This window comes from Budorcas taxicolor, chromosome 24 (assembly GCF_023091745.1).
Source record: "Budorcas taxicolor isolate Tak-1 chromosome 24, Takin1.1, whole genome shotgun sequence".
Lineage (NCBI taxonomy): Eukaryota > Metazoa > Chordata > Mammalia > Artiodactyla > Bovidae > Budorcas > Budorcas taxicolor.
The window spans coordinates 42,301,725-42,322,648 of NC_068933.1; the positions used below are offsets into that span (position 1 = coordinate 42,301,725).

At 44.8% G+C, this 20,924-nt stretch overlaps 1 long non-coding RNA gene across 1 annotated transcript in view; it reads left to right on the forward strand.

The window, feature by feature from the left end:
• The first annotated feature begins 4,349 nt into the window (after window positions 1-4,349).
• LOC128068367 (uncharacterized) overlaps window positions 4,350-20,924 on the forward strand; it is a 48,747-nt gene continuing 32,172 nt past the window's right edge. Inside the window, exon 1 of the long non-coding RNA XR_008201475.1 lies at window positions 4,350-4,673. This is a non-coding gene — a long non-coding RNA (uncharacterized LOC128068367). The remainder of the gene's footprint in view (window positions 4,674-20,924) is intronic.

Below are 20,924 nucleotides of genomic sequence, written 5' to 3' on the forward strand. Positions count from 1 at the left end.
TCTTTAGCATTGAGCCACCAGGGAGGCCCTGGGCTCTAGAGTACTTTCAGTTATTTTCCAAGCTAATCAAACAATATCAAATGTGTCTTCATTGACATCCAAAGTCTAACTCTGTACCACATACCTCTAAAGCCATACTCTCTTTATATTTTCAACAACTTTCATACATATGGGTCCAACTTTTGAGATTATTCAGTATGATAAGAAGAGAAAGGAAATTTAATCTGAATGACTCTGGAACTCGTTGTCTATCAGGGAGAATGATTTTTGGATGTTCCTCAAGTGTTACTTGATTTCAGCTCAGATGGGGAGAACTGGGTTCTTTTAGGGACTGTTTGCTCAGAAAGCTCTTGTCCACCTGGCCTCCTGGTGATCCTCAGATTCAAACAGATTCTGTAATAGCAGTACTATCGAGAACATCCATTGGAGGACACTAGAGCACAGCAAATAGATGAGACTGCAGGAATACATAAGGAACTTAAATCCTCTGCACAAAAGCAGACAGATTCCTCTCCAAAATTAAACCTCATGGCTAACTACAGAACTAATGATCAATCTTTCTATTGAAAAACAAACTCTATCACTGATGCTTTTCGTCTTTCAGAATTGTAATTTTAGAAATGGCTGATGAGTGACTTTTCCAGGAGGTAAATACATAAATTATTTAGTAACTTTTACATTTTTATGTAGGAATCTGCTTTGGAAATTCTGCTTAATAACCTAACCTTAATTTCATCTTCATTGACTGATGAAGTCCTTTGCAGGTTGATGATCTGGGTTTGTCTGACAAGCCCTTTGAACATGGAGAACTTAGTAAGGCTCACAGAATAAAAAAACAAAAAACAAAAATACCCAGGGATTCTCTTTGCTGCCAAAGGGAGTTATCCCAGGCAAATTATTTAGGTAAAAACCCTGATGAGAGAAAAACCTTTGACATCCATGGTTAGGGTTAGTAAATTTTGTGATGTTTTCAAGTGTTTGAATAGTCTGTTAACAATTTTTAATCTCAAATGATAACTATCTACAAGATGTGAATAATAGATATTTGGGCCTTTAATTTTAATTTAGTGTAAAACTAGGCTTGTTCCGGTTTCTGAGATTCTGAGTTTTCTGGAACTCCACCAATAAACCATACATAGCTTGGACTGTAAATAATGATGCCCACCATATGACAACTTGTTAAACACATTGCGCTTGAAAACTATCAGCATAATTATGTACTTTTGTCAGAAGAATCAGCACTCATATATCAACTTATCTTGGTAATAATGGCAACTGTAGGCATTTATTTCCACTTGATACACAGGGGGGCACTCTGGGTTTGGTTTGCAAAGATGAGAAATTCTGGGACTAATTTCCTCCTGGAAATAAGTGTCCCTTGACCCAGAATACTTAGCTGGGAGTGACATGGCAGCCAGCTTTTCCTGTGTAGCATCTTATTAATTTCGATTCACCTCTCCTATTGCAGCGCAGACTGTCAGGCAATGAAAGCCATTATTTATGGTACTGAGCTGACGAAGGGGTTAAATCAGGCACATTAAAGCTTGTAGGTAGTAGTTTAAGTGGGGTGGGAATGCCATTGACACCACTTAGAAGCCATGTACTGATTTATATCCTTCCGATGGGGGTTCCAGCCTCTTGTAAGACACTTGTATTCCAAATCAGTTGGCTGTTTGGGGCCAGGGCTCTGCTTCTTTATTTCTTTAAGAGTGACTAATCTCTGTCTTGGTGACGGCAATGGCACCCCACTTCAGTACTCTTACCTGGAAAATCCCATGGACGGAGGAGCCTGGTAGGCTGCAGCCCATGGGGTCGCTAAGAGTCAGGCACAACTGAAGCGACTTAGCATAGCATAATCTCTGACTTAAGCTGCTTCAACATTCAGAAAACGAAGATCATGGCATCCGGTCCCATCACTTCATGGGAAATAGGTGGGGAAACAGTGGAAACAGTGTCAGACTTTATTTTTCTGGGCTCCAAAATCACTGCAGATGGTGATTGCAGCCATGAAATTAAAAGACTCTTACTCCTTGGAAGAAAAGTTATGACCAACCTAGATAGTATATTCAAACGCAGAGACATTACTTTGCCGACTAAGGTCCGTCTAGTCAAGGCTGTGGTTTTTCCTGTGGTCATGTATGGATGTGAGAGTTGGCCTGTGAAGAAGGCTGAGTGCCGAAGAATTGATGCTTTTGAACTGTGGTGTTGGAGAAGACTCTTGAGAGTCCCTTGGACTGCAAGGAGATCCAACCAGCGCGGTCTGAAGGAGATCAACCCTGGGATTTCTTTGGAAGGAATGATGCTGAAGCTGAAACTCCAGTACTTTGGCTACCTCATGCAAAGAGCTGACTCATTGGAAAAGACTCTGATGCTGGGAGGGATTGGGGGCAGGAGGAGAAGGGGACGACCGAGGATGAGATGGCTGGATGGCATCACGGACTCAATGGACATGAGTCTGAGTGAACTCCGGGAGTTGGTGATGGACAGGGAGGCCTGGCATGCTGCGATTCATGGGGTCGCAAAGAGTTGGACACGACTGAGTGACTGAACTGAACTGAACTGAAGCTGCTTACATGTTTTGGGGGTGAGGGTATAAACGGCTAAATGATGTCTTAGTTGCTCAGTTGTGTCTGACTCTCTGCGACCCCGTGGACTGTAGCCCACTAGGCCCCTCTGTCCATGGAATTCTCCACGCAAGAATACTGGAGTGAGTTGCTATTTCCTTCTCCAGGGGATATTCCCCACTCAGGATTGAACCTGGGTCTCCCCCATTTCAGGCAGATTCCTTCCTGTCTGAACTTCCAGGGAAGTCCTAAGTGATGTAAAGTTTTCCACAAAATACTAACTTGTTCAGAAGCATTTAATAACTGTAATTATGGTTTTCCTAATAATTTAGTGTATTTAACTGCATGTTTAGTTAACTCTTTTTTTGTTTTCCCCACTAAAAGAGTGACACTGAGTGGTGGGCTGAGTCACCCACGGGGCATTCATTTTTATTAGAGTATGGTTGCTTTAGAACACTGTCTTAGTTTCTGCTGTAAAGTGACTCAGCTGTATGTACACATATATCCACTCATCTTTGGATTTTCTTCCCCTTCAGGTCACCGCAGGGCGCTGAGTAGAGTTCCCTGAGTTATACAGCGGCTTCTGATTAGTCATCTATCGTGTAGGTCAATGGGCTTCCCTTGTGGCTCAGCTGGTAAGGGATCTGCCTGCAGTGCGGGAGACCTGGGTTCGATCCCTGGGTTGGGAAGATTCCCTGGAGGAGGGAAAAGCTAGCACCTCCAGTATTCTGGCCTGGAGAATTCCATGGACTGTATAGTCAATGGGGTCGCAAAGAGTCGGACACGACTGAGCGACTTTCACTTCTTCGTGTATATCAGTAGTGTATACATGCCAATCCAAATCTCCTAATTGCTCCACACCCCAGCCTTACTCCCTTGGTACCCATACATTACTTCTCCACAATATGTCTCTATTTCAGGTCTGCAAATAAGATCATCTGTACCATTTTTCCAGATTCCACCTATATGCGTTAATGTAGGATACTGGTTTTTCTCTGTCCGACTTACTTCACTCTGTATATCAATCTCTAGGTCCATCCAGGTCTCTACAAATGGCACAATTTCCTTCCTTTCTTGTGGCTGAGCCCTTCTGATACTGCACTTCGCTTTCTCCCTGTCTCAACAGGACATGGACGGCACCTTCCCATTAGGTGATTAGTGAAGAGCCTAATAAAGATGCCGCAGGATTTGAGGAAACGGTGCGGCAAGGACGCTAGCCATCACGGGCAGCGCAGACGTCCACCTCCGCACAGGCAGGCCGGGGCGGGCGCTCCACCCGGAGGCCTGTCCGCCGCGGTGGGGAGCCAGGTGTCCACCGCACACCGTGCAGGGGCGGGGTGGGACCCAGGGGCAGACACCTGACCTCACCGTCAGCCCCGTCCAGACTCCTGCCCGCTCGGCTACAGCCGCCTGGACCGGAGAGCGGCACGCGAGCCCCTTGCCGCGCGTGCGCAGGTCAGCCACAGCGCACGGCCCCGCGGGGGCGGGCGAGCGCGGTCCTGCGAGGCGCGCAGAACGCATCTTGCTCCCGGCCGCGCCCGCCAGGGGTCAGATCTCGCGAGGCCGCGCCCGCCAGGGGTCAGATCTCGCGAGGCCGCGCCCGCCAGGGGTCAGATCTCGCGAGGCCGCGCCCGCCAGGGGTCAGATCTCGCGAGGCCGCGCCCGCCAGGGGTCAGATCTCGCGAGGCCGCGCCCGCCAGGGGTCAGATCTCGCGAGGCCGCGCCCGCCAGGGGTCAGATCTCGCGAGGCCGCGCCCGCCAGGGGTCAGATCTCGCGAGGCCGCTCGTCGCCGACGGGGATTCCGGCTCCCAGGTGGTCCTGCCTGCTGCCCGCGGGCACGTGCGGCCTGCAAACGGAGTGAGATTCCTCACGGTCTCCAAGAGGGGAGATGCCTTATGTTCCCAAAGAAGGGAGATGCCTCACGTTCTCCAGAGAAGTGAGGTGCCTCACCTTCTCCGAAGAAGGGAAATGGCTCAACCTCTTCGAAGAAGTAAGATACCTCACGTTCACCCCACGTGCATCTTCAGCAGTGAATTTAAAACTCGACTAAAAACCCCGGAAGATGGCAGTTAGCCTACTCAGCCTTGAGCCGTCTTACCTGGATCTAGGTAATTAGTCTAATTGAGCCGTTTAACCTGTGTTCTCTCACAGACCTCGACGCCAAAGTGTCGCTGAGTCTTCAGACTATAATGTTGCAGTTTTAGAAAAGAAAAATCTTAACAGAATCAATAGGTGGTAGACTTTATGCAGAGAAATCATGAATCTCAATTTCCCTTTCCTGCTAGAAAAGGGGAAAAAGTTCAGAAACAAGCACATATATTGTAAATGTATTTTCCGTAATTTAGGGGGAGGTATTGGTAATTGATTTTGATCCAGCCCCCTTTGCACTTTATGTTACAATAACATCTTCCCACTTTTGGTTTGTCTGCTATTGTTTTCCTTGTTTGTGAACAACCTTGTATTTTTCAGTGATACGGTTATGCTAATATACTAATTATACCAATGGTAAATGTTAAGACTGTACTAAATGATTAATATATATTCTTTGACTCTTACTATAATGCTGAAAATAGACCAAATTATTATTAATGTCATTAAGTATAGGATAAATTAAAACTTAGGGACATACCCTGATCTCCAGTGTAGGGTTTTTTTTTTTTTATTGTGATAAAAAACACATTACGTAGACCTATTCTTTCAACACATGGTCAAGTGTACAGTCTAGTATGGTTAAGTATAAGCCCTATGTTCTATTCTAAAACTAGTCTCTGGAACTTTTTCCTTTCCCATGACAGATTTCATGCCCATTGATCAGCAGGTCCTCATTTCCCCTACTCCAGCCAATTCCAAACACCATTTACTTTCTAACTTTTCCTAACTCACCTTTCATCTGTAGTCTGCTTTCAAAATCTGTTCATGAGCTCTGTAGTCCATTGTAAAAAATTTTGAATACTGTCCTAGCATTTAATTGTAAACTGTTCTCTGCATGAATTATATTACTGTAATCATCAGTTTTAAAAAAGTGAAATAGTTCAAGCATTCAGAAAATATGACAAACACCCGTATAACCATCATCTATAGCTTCATCAGATCTTAATGTTTCATCATCTTTGGCTCAGGTGTTTTTTTTTCTTTGAACAAAATTAAAGATCCTAGGTGAAGTTCTTTTTGCTAGTCTAATTCTCTTTCCTTCTCTAGAAGTCCATACTGTTCTGAATTCATTGTTCCTGAATCACATGTGTTTCAAACTTTAACCAGGAAAGGCATTACAGGTGTGTATAGGGCCTGTGTTTAGAAGGGTCCTGTGTTTGGTTTGATGTTCCTATTTTTGAACAAGGCAAGTGGCCCCAGTTTTGTTAGTTTTAAAGATTATTTTGATGGTGTGATGCAACATACTGACGCTCAGATAGATGAAGGGCAGATTTCTTTCTTAGAGCTGCAAATGAGAGAAGAATGCCACTTGGGGTTCAAAAAGGATGGCGCCCGTAGGGTAACAAAGCCGGAGCTGTTTAATGCAACAGTTTATGCAAGGCACACTGGCGATGGGGTGAGCTAGGTTTCCTGGGGACCCTGCAGGTCGGCTGATCTGAATAATTTCACACGATAGGGAAGAAATGGCCCTCCTTAGTGGGCTGGAGTTGGCCCTGGGGTGTGGGGTCCCTGATCAGGTGTGTGCACAGCAGCCCCAGGGAAGTGAGAGTCTAACAGAGGAAGTGGTTAGAACGGAGGTTCAGCAAACTGCTGCTAACGGGAAATTGAGGTTTTTCTTCCAGGACTTCAAAACTAGGTCAAGACAGCACTTGTGAAATGTGTTAAGGCGTTGTCATTTTTCACGAAGCCCTGCAAATTATGTAACTAGTCCTGATTTTAACTGTGTATTCTAAGCATTGTATCGTATTGTTTTGCGTGCATATAGATTTTCACGAAGTTAGGTTAACCACAACGGCAGTTCCTTGGCACAGAGTGTATACATGTTTGATATTTATAGTCTGATGTTCCCATAACTCTCACACTTCTTTAAATGTTGGTTCCACAGTTAAATTCATTTAATATATGCAATCATTTTGCTGTGGTTTCCCCAGTCATCTCTCAGTTGGCAGGAATTTGTTGTTTAGGTGTTTCCTTAAGAAGGGCTCACGAGAGAGACATTCCCTGAATTACATGTGCAACGGTGTTTTCCAGTAGTCTTTATTCACAAAGACAGCTTGGCTGGCTATAAATCCCTTTGCTCACACTTTTCTCCCTGAGAGTCTTCTAGAAATTTCTATGCTATCTTTGGCTTTGAATGATATGAAAAAATCTGATCTGAGGCTAGTTCTTTCCCTTCTCAGTGTCTTGGTCAATTTGCCTGACAAATGAAATTATTTCTTTCAATTTTTAGATTTCAGTAATCTTGCTAGGATTTGTCTTAGTCCTAACTGCTTTGGGTAAACATCGACAGGTTCATGGTATGCCATTTCAACATGAAAATTCAACTCTCTTTTCCAAGAGAGTTTATCAAATTATAGTTTCAGAGTTTGTTCTGATCAACTCTTCTTTTCAGAACAAATTTTTTGAAACTATAATTTGATAAACTTTCTGGGAAAAAAAGAGCTGAATTTTCAGTTAGTGGTAAAGGAAATCAACCCTGAAAATTTGCTGGAAGGGCTGATGCTGAAGCTGAAGCTCCAATACTTTGGCCACCTCTAGATTTCTTATAATACTTGCTGCTGCTGCTGCTGCTAAGTCGCTTCAGTCGTGTCCGACTCTGTGCGACCCCAGAGACGGGGGACCACTATACCTAATACAATGTAAGTGCTGTGTAGGTAGTTACAAGGGTGTCGCAAATTCAAATTTCGCTTTTTGAAAGTTTCTGGGTTTTTTTTTTTCCCCTAATAGTTTCGATCCGCAGTTAGTTGAATCTGTGGATGCAGTATCTGAGGATATGGTATGTTGGTTGCATATTATGGTAGAAACTTTTGCCTGTCTTTTTCTTTTATCTCCCAATTTTTCCTTCTTACTTATAAGCTCTTATTTGTTTTATTTTGATTGCTTTTTAAATATCTATAATTATTATTAATCACTATTCTCATCCCAATAGTTATTTTGTCTTGCTTTCATTTTAATTTCAGTTCAGTTCAGTTGCTCAGTCATGTCCAACTCTGTGACCCCATGAATTGTAGCACCCCAGGCTTCCCTGTCCATCACCAGCTCCTAGAGCTTGCTCAAACTCGGGTCCATTGAGTTGGTGATGCCATCCAACCATCTCATCCTCTGAGGTTATTGATATTTCTCCCGGCAATCTTATTTACAGCTTATGCTTCATCCAGCCTGGCATTTCGCATGATGTACTCTGCATTGAAGTTAAGTAAGCAGGGTGACAAATTGCAGCCTTGATGTACTCCTTTCCTAGTTTGGAATAAGTCTGTTGTTCCATATCCGGTTCTAACTGTTGCTTCTTGACCTCCATATAGGTTTCTCAGGAGGTAGGTAGGATGGTCTGGTATTCCCATCTCTTTAAGAATTGTGCACAGTTTGTTGTGACAGTCAAAGGCTTTAGCGTAGTCAATAAAGAAGAAATAGATGTTTTTCTGGAACTCTTGCTTTTTCTATGGTCCAACAGACATTGGCAATTTGATCTCTGGTTCCTCTGCCTTTTCTAAAACCAGCTTGAACATCTGGAATATCATGGTTCACATACTATTGAAGCCTCTTGCTTTCTTATTTTCTCTTGCTTTCATTTTAATTTAGTTCTTATTTATTTAAAGCCCCTTCTCTTTTAACTTTTTCCTTGAGTTCTCACAATATTTCATCCATGTCAATCCTTTTGCTCACCCTTGCTCTTGTTTTCTCACAATCTGTTCTCTAGTTTCTGCATTTCTGTTTTATGGGTTTACTTTTTAGATAAGTAACTTAAAGAAAAATTTGTGGCAAAGTATTTCATCACTCTTTTCCTCTCTTCCGTGACAGCCTTTCCATGGTGGATGTTTTTTGTCTGGTAAATTTCACTGCTCTTTCCTCTCACTTTTCTTGTAGTATTCTCGTATGGAGGTTGTACCAATTTTTTACTACTTTTTCCAGAAAGAAGGAGTTGTGCTTTCCTGGCCTAGGCTTTTATGGCCGCCCCTTTAGAGAAACCACTGCTCTTGGTTAGTTTTGAGGTATTCTGCCTCCATTTCACTACCCTCCTTGAGTCCTTCTGTATTTATCTGCCTTCTCCATCTCCTACCTGTCTTCCGTACATCCTTGGCAATTGCAAAAGCTATACATTTCACTTGAGGGTACACCCTTCTTGCAGAAAGGGTGTGTGTGTGTGTGTGTGTGTGTGTGTGTGTGTGTGTGTGGTTATTGTTCCTGCGCATGGCAGTTGCTATACTTCTTGACACACCTCTGGGAGTTTTTATTACCTTTTATTTCTTCTTTATTGACTACGCTCAATTTTTTGCCTATGTTATTTCCAATTACTATTTCAGAGAGAATAGGAAGATGCATAAATATTTCCTCTATAATAGATTATTGGTATTTCATTGTGTTTGCTTAATTTATTGCTTTTAAATTAATTTTTTGCTTTATTAATTTTTCATTGTTTGTCATTTGGCAAGTTTCTTTCAACTTCCAACTTGTTAGTAATATGTGCATTTTGAGTGCTGTCAAATTTAGCAAAATTTTTATCAGTTTCTTTCAAATATGAGGGATATGATGCTTTTCCTCCATGATCTGCATCTGTGGTGTTGGGGACTATAGGAAGCATTGACATCATGATGCAACTTTTGGCTGAGTGAGTTAGCAGAGTGGGCTTTAGAATTCTCCAAAGCCGTTTTTCCACTGGAGGATTAACTTTACTACCTCAGAATTGACTGTGAATCAAATAGTGGGAGCAAATAGTTCCCTCTACACCCACAAGTATATCCTGAACTCAACCCTTCCTTGGCTGACAGGAAGAGTTGAGGCCACTTGAGCCTTCTCCCACACCACCGTGCCCTAGGGAAAGGCCATGGCAGTCAGTGGAAATACATAGTCAGAATGTCTTACTTTTGTACGTTTTCAAAGCATATGTCCAGCTGAGCATGTGGTGAAGGCTGCAGAGGTGAAGCTCTGAGGTTGCCACGTTTGCCTTGGGGATCAGGGTAGGGAGGAGGGTTTTTGTGGGGGGAATGTGGTTCTAACCCCAGGAGAAAAGTTTGAGGCATTGGCTGCTGGGTCCTCCCGGGCAGTGTCAGGGGCCGGGGAGCAATACTTCGTTTTGGCACATGAACAGTTCCCAGATCTAGTTTGTCTTTTTCTTAACTTGGAGTATAGTTGACTTACAATGTTGTATTCGTTTCTGGCATATAGCAAAGAGCTTCAGATATACGTTTATATTCTTTTTCAGATTCTTTCCCATTATGGTTTATCAGAGGATCTTGAATAGAGTTCCCTGTGCCATACAGTAGGACCCTGCTGGTTCTCTGTTTCATGTATGGTAGTATGTATATCTGCTGATCCCAGGCTCCTAATTTATCCCTCCCTCCCAGTTTCTCCTTTGGCAACCGTTAAGTTTGTTTTCTGTGTCTGTGAGTGTGTTTCTGTTTAGGAAACAACCATTTCAAAATTCTCGCTGCCATTGAATATTTTGGCAGAGGTTTATTAACAAAACCCCAAGTAGTGGCATAAAAAGGTATCGAGTATATATTGACCTTCAGAGTCAACCATCAAAGGTTTATTTGCTCTCTACAGGTCCAGTGTTGGGTTAGAGGAAGGAGAACAGAGCAGACTCTCTGTTCTGAAGGAGTCTGAGGTCCGGCTTAGTGTTTCTCAGGCAGGTTGTGACATTAATTTAGTAGGTCACCACCAGATTGAAGATAACAGCATAGAAAATGTCAGAGTGAATTTTAGATCATAATAACCAATATCATTTTATATTACTCGTGACTCTAAAATCCTTTGCTCACTGAGCTTGCTGTCCAAAACATGAGAAAAACTTTGACTTCTAGGTGGAAAAGATACTACAAATACAGCAGGAGAAAGTAGCCTCTAAGAATCTGGTCTTCATTTCCTAGGGCTGCTGTAGCCAAGTCCCACAGACTGAGTGTCTTAAACAGCAGACATGTACCGTCTCTCAGTTCTGGAGGCTGGGAGTCCACCACTGAGGCATTGGCGAGGTGGATTCCTTCTGAGGCCGCGAGGGGGAACCTGTTCCCTGCCTCTCTCCCCACTTCCAGGGCTTTGCTAGCCATCTGTGGCGTTGCTGGCTTGCAGGTGCACCCCTTTAATCTCTGCTTTCGTTGCACACAGCATCCTCCCTGTGCACATGTTTATCTCTTTGTCCAGGTTTTCTCTTTTGCTAAAATCATGACTTTCTGTAAGTCATGGTGGGTCAAGGCCACCTTAGTGAGCTCATTTCAACATGATTCCCTCTGAAAAGACCCTGTCTCCAAGTAAGGTCACATTCTGAGTTATTTAGGGTTCAGGGCTTCAGTGTGTCTTTTTTTGGGGGAGGACACAATTCAACCCATAATAATCAAAGTGGGCCCCTCTTAAATATGTATGTGCTGGTCCTTGTAGCAAGGCCTTATTGGTCTCTATAATCACGATGAGAAGTACATTTATTATGTCAGTTTTACAGAGTAATAGAGGTTCTGAGATAGTCACTGTTGCAGTTTAAGTCTATTTTACTTCAAAGCCTGAGTTGATTCATTCTGCTGGTTGATTCCTGGGAGGCTAGAGCTGGCAGGGGTCTTAGAGGCCATCTGGTGCCGCCCCCTCTTTTCACGTGTAGTGGGCCAAAAGATAAAAACGGTCCTGTTTGTAAAAATGTGCTGTGCTTTCTACATTCCAGAGACGCAACGGAATCCATCTATGGAGAATTGGTATCCATCTGTGGACCTCTGTTTTACTTTTGGGAACTCTGGACTGGTCTACAGATTTTCTTTTTCTTCCCCACCATCCCCGCAAATGTGGGACCAGTTGGGATCCCGTGGGGTGAATAGTGGGAGAAACTGAAGCACAGAGATGCCATGCTTCTTGTCTGTGGTTCCCCCAGCTTGTGCTCCCCAGATAACATGTATGACACAAATTCCAGGAGCAGTATTAACGAGAAAAAGAGAGAGGAGACGGCGGAGGAGGAGTGGGAGGAGGGGGAGAAGCGGCCAGACGACAGGAAGAGGCGAGGGAAGGAAGAGACGGAGAGGAAGAGGCGAGGAGAGATGGAGGAAGCGTGAGCCCGGCCTGTCTCTCCACAAGCTTCAGCCAGAGGTTAGCTTTGCTCAATGGGCTAAAAATACATTTGTGTCTTTCCCAGAGACAAATATAAAATACATTTTTGCTATTGAACTTTATTCCTATACAAATCTCTTTTCTCCTTGATTAGTATGAAGAACAGAGAACTGGCAATTCTTTGCATAGGATAAAAGTGGAATCTGAGAAATTTTGCACATGCATGATGTGGAAAAATAATTTTCATCTTGATTGCCTGTTTCCCATTGTCAATAAAAAAGATAAACAAGTACAAGACTATAAGCTGATAGCAAACCAGCGTGATTGTAGGAAGGGTCTGGGTTCCACAGCCAGATCTATCTTTGTATTTATTAGCAGTCTGAACTTGGGAAAATTACTTAACTTCCTTGAATTTTTGTTTCATTGACATAGATGTTTGAGATGAGCATAACACAGTCCACTTCGGAGAGATGTGGATTAGATTAAATAAGATAAAACGCATACGTGGTGAACACAGAACCCAGAGTATGGCAGGCTTGACACATGCCTGCCTTTATCGAGTAGCTCTGGCCTTAGACTTGACTGTCCAGTTTCCAGTGACTACCTCCCAGTCACTCATTCAAGAAATGTTTGCTGAGCTTGTATTTCTGGCAGGGCACTCCTTTTGGCACTGGGTATTCAATGGGGACAGAGACAGCCAGGGTTCCTGTTCTCTCTCTCTCTCTCTTTTTTTTTAGTGATACCTTTTCTTGAAAATTAGTTAATTAATTTTTGGCTGTGGTGGGTCTTTGTTGCTGCACACAGGCTTTCTCTGGTTGCAGCTGGTGGGCGCTTCTCTTCCTTGCAGTGTGGGGACTTATCTTTGTGGCGGCTTCTCTTCTTGAGGAGCTCCCGGCTCTGAAGCATGGGCCCAGTATTTGTGGAGAACGGGCTTAGTTGCCCCATGGCCTGTGGAATGTTCCTAGGCCATGGATTGAACTCATGTCCTTTGCATTGGCAGGTGAGTTGTTATCCACTGGACCACTAGGGAAGTTACTCTGTTTTCTTGTAAGATGCAGTCTGATAAGACAGACAGATGATAAGCTGCTGGATAAAGAAACAATGGAAACTATCAGATGGAAATGAGGAATTTGCAACAAGTTAAAGGAGATACAGGTTCTTGATGTCTTCTTTATTTTGGATGATTGGGGAAGGCATATTTGGAGAGGAGATAGATGAGCAAAGATTCGAGTGGCAAGAAGGAGGTTCTGAGGTGCAGACTAGGAGTTCTTGCCCTTGAGACAAAGAAGGAGTTAAAAAAAGGCATGAAGCTGGGGTGGCCTGAGATAATCAGAGTGAAGGGCAGAGAGCTGGTGGTCGAGGGGCAGAGGGAAAGCCAGCAGGGCTGGCGCATCCTGGGAGGAGAGTGTGGCGTGGGAGCTGGATGCAGGAGGCAGTGCTGGAGACGGGAAGCAGTGCGTGGGCTCTGAGTGTGGTTGGAGATGAACTGGGGGGTCGAGAACCAAGGGTAAGGCCTAGGTCATTGACTTGAGCAACCACAAGGATACTAGTGTCATTTACAGAGAGGAGGAACCCAAGGGAGAAGCAGGGTTTGAGGACAAGTCAAGCAACATGCAATATTTGACATACTTACTTGCCACTCAAGGAAGCTTTTGGTAGGAGACTCATATTTTACAGAGAGGATATGGATGTAGATGTGGGAGTTATCGACATATCAATGGTCTTGGACTTAGGCGTTCCCTGGTGGCTCAGATGATGAAGAATCTGTTTGCAGTACAAAAGACCCAGGTTTGATCCCTGGGTTGGGAAGATCCCCTGGAGAAGGGAACAGCTACCTACTCCAGCATTCCAGCCTGGAGAATTCCATGGACAGAGGAGCCTGGTGGGCTATAGTCCATAGAGCTGCAAAGAGTCGGACATGACTGAGTGCCTAACACTTTTCACTTTAAAATCCACAGTACTGCCCAGGAGAACCTCTTCTCCAAGCTGCAGCCAGCTGGCCTCCTTTGATACCTGCTTTCTCTCCATTCTCACCTCATTGATATAGCAGGACCCTCGGCCCGTGATGACTTTAAATTGTGGAAGGGGCACATTCTGTGTGGTTCAGGTCCTGCCTTTTTTTCTTTTTTGCTAACAGAATCTCCATTTTTTTTTTTTTTTTGTCTTGGATTCATAGGAAACTTTCACTGAAATAGTCACTAATCACTTTCTAGGTGAAAGCAAGTATAAAACATGTTACTTATCTTTCACTACAGAATAATAAAAAGAAAATGTATCCCTTCATAAAAATTATGGTTAGAGCTCATTTATTAATAGTGACCTCACTTTGGAGCTGCATTTCACCATCTGGGCACATATTCACCTTTGATTTGCATACAGCCTCCAAGTGATGCCAAGAGCCATACTACATGCCAGTTTAAGACAAGTTAGGGCCATAAGATCTACCTGCTGTTAGAAGCTTCGCAGTTATGATTTAGGCTCCATTTCACATGTTTTATGCTGAGTTTTATAGCGATGCACTCATCGTCAGCACCTCTGGGCACAAGTACAAAGCACCACTTAGAAAAACAACAGATTGGCAAAAGTCAGGCTCCAAGGCTAACCCCCGTCGCCCTGTCTCAGGCACAGGCGCCAGTTAAAAGATGAATCTCCTTCCGTGAGCCCCAAGGGCCTACATTCTTGGACTCTTAATGAACCAAATCAGAAGGGAAATGATTCAGGGACTTGGAAAGCCTGAACTTCTTTGTGTTCAAAGTTAGGGTCCTTTGGGAACTAGTCTAATCTTTATAATCAGTTTCACTCGTATAAAAAGGAAGTAAGAGGCAGCTTGTCACTGTGCGGTAAGCATCAGAGTGAGAGGTAAGTGGTGTCACATCATACAGGACGCCATTCTGTCCCAAGCACTTCGTACATATTCATTCATTGAATCCTCTTCCCATTACTGTGAAGTGGGTCATATTATCACCCTTATTTTATAGGTGGGGAAACCGAGGCACAGGGAAGCTGAGCGACTTGCAGGATCTCACAGCAAATGTGGTGTTGTGGGTTGGTTGTCCCAGGAAGTGGGCTGTGGTCTGGAGATTTGCACACACGAGGTGTCAGGGTGCGCTCCCGGGATTATTCCCTGGGGGCAGAGAAGGAAGCAGGGCTGGGCAGAAGTCGGGGTATGATGCAGTCCCAGCAGAGGCTTTAGTGAACCCCTGGTGGCTCAGACGGTAAAGCGTCTGCCCACAATGCAGGAGACTTGGGTTCGATCCCTGGGTCGGGAAGATCCCCTGGAGAAGGAATGGCAACCCACTCCAGTACCCTTGCCTGGAAAATTCCATGGACAGAGGAACCTTGTAAACTACAGTCCATGGGGTCGGAAAGAGTTGGGCACGACTGAGCGATGTCACTTCATGGGGAGTTCTGGGGCAGGTCTGGCCCTGCAGTTTTGCAGAGCCGGGATGAGCCGGGGTGGGGAGGAGCAGGGCTTGCTTTTCTATTGTGCAAATTGTCCCTGGAAAAGGGTTGTGACCTTGGGTGAGGCCACTGTCTTCTCTTCTGTAGAAGGCATTTCCTAGGCAGCTGCTGTTGGCACCACTCCCTAGAGCCAGGGGATGAAATTAGTTAGCTCTAATGGGGGATGTGGCTGGCATGTCACAGAATCCACAGGTGGAGCTGAGATTCCAAGCTTCAGTCTGGCTTCAGAGTTCAGGTTCTTAACCACTACAGATCTTCTTTGACTTATGATGGGGTTATGTTCCAATAAACTCATAGTTGAAAATATCAACTCAAATACATTCAACACCCTGACCTACATCACAGCTCAGCCTTGTGTTCTTTAGTCACTCTGTCACGTCCGACTCTTCTGCGACCCCGTGGAGTGTGGTTCGCCAGGCTCCTCCGTCCATGGGATTTCCCGGGCAAGAATACCGGAGTGGGTTGCCATTTCCTTTTCCTGCATTTTCCTCTTCCCGTCCCAGGGATCGAACCCCCATCTCCTGAATCGGCAGATGGAATCTCTACCACCGGCGAAGCCACAACTCAGACAAGCCCATGTTGAACACGCTCAGAGCGCTAACATTAGCCTACAGATGGGCAAAATCATCTAACACAAAGCCTATTTTATAATAAAGTGCTGACTATCTCCTGTAATTTATTCAGTACTGAAAGTGAAAGCCAGAAAGGGTGTAAGTCGTTTGCCCTCACGATCACCTGGCTGACGAGGTGCTGTGGCTGCTGCCGCTGCCCAGCATCACATGGGGATACCACGCCATGTGTCATTAGCCCAGGAGAAAGGACAAAATTCAAAGTACGGCTTCTGCTGAGTGTGTATTGCTCATCGTAAGTCAAACTGTTGTAAGTCAGGGACTGTCTGTCTGCTGAATTGTATGCAGTATACTTACTGCGTTCACAGTATGTAAGTAAGACCAGGTAGTGCTAATATCCCTGGTTGGATGGTTAGGAATACTTCTAGAAAGAGACTAAAAATAAGATCAGACCAAATGATTTTTCAATAGACATGAATCTGTGCAGACTCTGGGAGGGATTAGAGGACAGAGGAGGCTGGTGTGCTGCAGTCCATGGTGTCTCAAAGAATGGGACACAGCTTAGCAACTGAATAACGACAGCAGCATTTTTTTCACTTAGATAACTAAGCTAGGAAGCTTGATCATTAAGTATTAGTTTAAGTTCTTCAGGATGTATGCCACAGACATGGACGCAGGCTGACTTAAACAGAAACCCCCAACTACAACAACATCAAAGGCAAGATAAAGGGAGTTCTCCTGGGGTCAAGAAGACCTGAGCGGCAAGGCCTTGGGAAGAGCAGGGCTGCAGTGGGGCTCAGGCAGCTGGAACCAGGCTGTACCCCGGCCCCTGCCTCTCACTCTGCACAGGTTCATCTCCCATAACGGGGAGCGAAGCATCAGAAAAACTCGGGCTATCCTCAAGTTTTCTTACTGTCCCCAATTCTGGAGGAGACCTGTTGTCTCAGCTTGCCTTGGCAGCCACTCCTGGAGTCAGTTGTTGCAGTGAACCTCTGTTAAGATAGTGGCTCTGGACTTTATTATGCCGATGGCAGAGAGTTCCTAGGAAAGAGATGTTGGGTAGATAACCCCAATATCATAGGGATGTTCAGCATAATGTGTATGAAACACTACTTTTCTGCTTTAATTTTTTAAGTTGAAGTATAATTTATTTGCACTGCTGTGTTAATTTCTGCTGTATATAGCAAAGTGATTCAGTTACACACACACACATCTCTGTCTATATATACATATACATTCTTTTTCATAATGGTTTCTTACAGGCTATTGAATATATTTCCCTGTGCTCTACAGTAGGACCTTGTGGTTTATCTGTTCTTTACATACTAGTTTGCTAATCCCCAAGTCCCACTCCATCCCTTCCCCACCTGCCCTTCCCCGTGGCAAGTCTGTTCTCTGTTGTGAGAAAAGGGGTGTCTGGGGGTCTGTTTCTGTTCCGCAGAGAAGCTCACTGTGTCGTCGTTTAGACTCCACATGTAAGCAACACTGCATGTTCGTCTCTCTCCCGTCAGTTGGCATGATGGCCTCTAGGTCCATCCAAGTGGTTGCAAATGGCACGATTAAGCTGCCCTTTTTCTCTTGCCGGGTAGTATTCCATTGTATATATACGTACCACATCTCTTATCCATTCGTCTGTTGATGGACGTTTAGGTTGAAACACTACTTCTAAATAACCTCAGGGAAGCGGAGACACCTCTGCTCTTCCAGCTCCCCTGCCGAGACGGGGAATCAGGCAGAAGACTAAGCCTGGCTCCTTGCGTGCTCTGCACTGGTCTGTGACTGGCCGGGTGCCGCCCCTGTGCCTGACTGTTTCTCTGTGTTAGCGGACATTACACAGAAGCACGCATGCCTCATTCGCTGTCTTCTGTGACAGAAAAGCAAAATAAACATGTTCTGCGTCCTTTGGGGTTTAACGCAGTCAGCAACTGGCACTACAGATAAGAGTTGTTTAAAGTGTCAGGAGGAGTAATGAAGCGTCTTTGGCATCTCCGTACCAGGGCCTGACAGTCTTGTGTATTTCAAGCGTGGAAGGGTAACAGTTTCTTCTCCTGGACAATTGCCCACTCAATGGATAAATGGTGTATGAAGGAAAAGAGAAAATCTTTTGTGTTCTTAGTATGTGCTAGCAGTTTTACATACATGTGAAATAACCGTGTGGGCATAGGACCAGCTTAATACAACCCAGGGTGAAGCTCATGCAGCCTTGCCCTGGAGCTCAGCACCCGCGCTGATCTGCAGGCATCTTTCCCAGCCTCTGCGTCCCTCGATGGTCTTTGGTCCAGCCTTCATGGGTGTGTTTGGGAGGTACCCCTCTTGTGTTCACCCTGAAGTTCTCTCAGTCTGGTTTAGTGTTTTGGGTTTGTTGGCTGCTTCAAGTAACTTCTCCAGGAGAAATATGAGCGTTCATGTGACTGATGTTTTTAAGGATTTTAAAAGCACTTAAAAACACTTTTTCTGCTCTCTGTTATCTCTTGTTCCATAAAACTCTGTGTCAGGGACTGAGGCACGGCTGGTGGAACGGCCCAGCCTTAAGCGTAAACCAGAGACTTAATGTCATGAACTGTTAGTGTTTTTTTGGTTTATCTATTTATTTCGTCTCTAGCTGCAACTCCTACCAGTACAGAGTGTTTTTCAGCCCTCCTTGAAGAGTGCCCCTGCCAGGCACAGTTCTGATTTACCCTCCACTCTCCTGTCCCCTAGAAAGTCACGCCGCTTCTGCAGCCGCCTGTGGGCCAGTCTGATTCACTGGAGAACTTTCCCTTTTCCTACTTAGCATTATTCCGATGTTTACATCAGAGGAGACTGAGGTTCAAAAGAAGTCAGCAGATCGCCCACTGTTGCACAACTTGTAAGTAACGGAGCAAAGATTTGATCAGAAATATGTTAATCCAAAGACTTTTATTTTTCACTATAAAAGTAGCATATCAAAAAACTGGAAAAACACCTGCAAAGTTCCTTAAAACCTACATTCTTGAAATATCTGAAAAATGAAAAAAATCACCCATTTTTTTTCTGTCATCAGAAGCAAGGATAGTAACTGTCTTGATTTATTTTCTTTTTATAGATTCTTGTTTGTTTATTTCAGAGCTACATCCTGGCATTTCCTGTGTCTCCAGATGAGGGAGGGGTTGGCTGTGGATTGTTACCCCGATGGCTGGCATGCTGATGCTTCCTGAAGCTCTGGGAAATCTTCACCTCCAGAGTTTGAATTCGGGAATCCTTGTGGCTTCTTAGGGCAGCTGCAGAGCACGGACACTCTGGAGGACGCTTGGAGCACATTTCCTAGGCGTTTATTACAGGTGTGTCTCAGTGGTTCCTAAGTGTTTCGTGCATTGTAATGGCCTGGGAGGCCTTAAGCATGTGTGCTCCAGCATTATCTAGAACCTACTGAATCAGAGGCTTCAGGGATTACTTGAGGCCATCAGTACTTTACAGAAGCTCTCTCAGTGATTCTCAAAAGTTTCTGTTATTCTTTAGAACCACTGGTATATTTGTCTTAACAACTGCTTTTTTTCCCAAGAGGCACTCGGTAAGCCATTGGCAGTTTGAGTTTGTTAGTTGTGATCTTAGGATTGCTGTTGGCAGGGTCTGGATGGGAAGTTGTCTTAAGAGGAGATACTGCTTCTCTCATCTTCCCTCTATTCCTTGTTCTCTGTGGCACTTTCATATTCTAACGAGATGTCAGATGTTTCCTTTGGCAAGAGCTCCCTTCTATGGAAGGGTCTGGTTTGTAGAACTTGGGCATCGAGAGAAGTGTCAAAAGAGAAAACGGAAATAGCTGCTGTATTTCTAGAAACCAGTAATTATTTCTCTGGTCCTCCAGGGTGTATGCAGAAACGAGCAGATCCATCCTGGTGATATGGCAGAATCAGGGCAGCAAAAGAAAGGAGGCCAGATTAGAGCACATCACTGAACTCTGGGCTATGCTTGCACGTGCGTCTACGTGTTTTTAAGCCTTCTGGAGGAAGTGGATGCATAAAAAAGCTGCATTGAGAACCACAGAGGCGACATTTGTGCCTGTTGCAGAGCGGGTGGAAGCAAGACAACACAGAGCCTCAGCACTCGTGTCTAGGATTTTGGTGTTATTTTTAAGACCGCTGGGGAGACATAGAAAGGATTTAGCAATGAAATTGATAAGAAAGATCATTTTGTCTGCTCTGATGAAGATATGTTGGGGAAGAGTCTGAATTGAATGGAGGGGGAACCATTCAGAGGCTGATGCAATGGCCTGGGCTAGGATGGAGGCAGTGGAGATAGAGATAAGTGGACAGAGCAAAGAAACTTTTTTTTTTTTTTCCTTCTGTGACAACACCGTGAGGTATGTGGGATCTTAGTTCCCTGACCAGAGAGTGAACCTTGCCCCCTGCAGGGGCAGTGCAGAGTCTTAACCACTAGACCTCCAGGGAAATCCCAGGAGCAGAGAAGCATTTGATAAATAAGATATATAAGACTTACTGATTCATTGAGTGTTGGGGTTGAGGAAGGGAAGAGAGGGTGGAGTTTTGGATGAGGTGTCGGTGTTTGGCTTGGACACCTAGAATGCCATTCTTTAATTTAGGAAACCTGGGAGGGAGAGGGGTTTGAGGTGGGGGCTAGAAGGCCGTCCAGTTGGGACATGGCAAGTTTGAGAAATCTGTGTGATAGGCAGGGCAGAGGTTCAGGTCGGCACTTGGAAACCGGGGCCTGATGCTCTGGAGGGAGGTTTGGGTACACAGCGCTTTGTGGAAGAGTTGGATCTGCCTGGTGGAGCCTGTGTGGATGGAGAAGTTAGAGACTCTGTATTAAGCCCTGGCCATCAACACTGGAGGCGAAGCTCGAAGAGGAGAGCTTCCCAAGGCAAAGGCACCAGAGACAGTGAGAAAATCAGGACCACTGCGTGGAGGGATGGGAAGGGAAGCTCCAAGATGGAAAGGCAGTTGTGTCGGGGGCGAGGCGGGGAAGAGTTCCTGTGATGGGGATGAAGTTGGGGACAGGCATCAGTCTGTGAGCTGAGGACTGATGAGGAGGAAGAAGAAGGGGCCTGGGAGCCGGGAAGGAGAAAATCGATGGGAGGGCCTCTCTGGATCTCAGTTTCTCCCCGTCATTAAAGAAAGAAGTGATTATCTAAGGTTTCTAATAACTCTCATGCTCTGTGATCAGATGTTTTAAGCCACA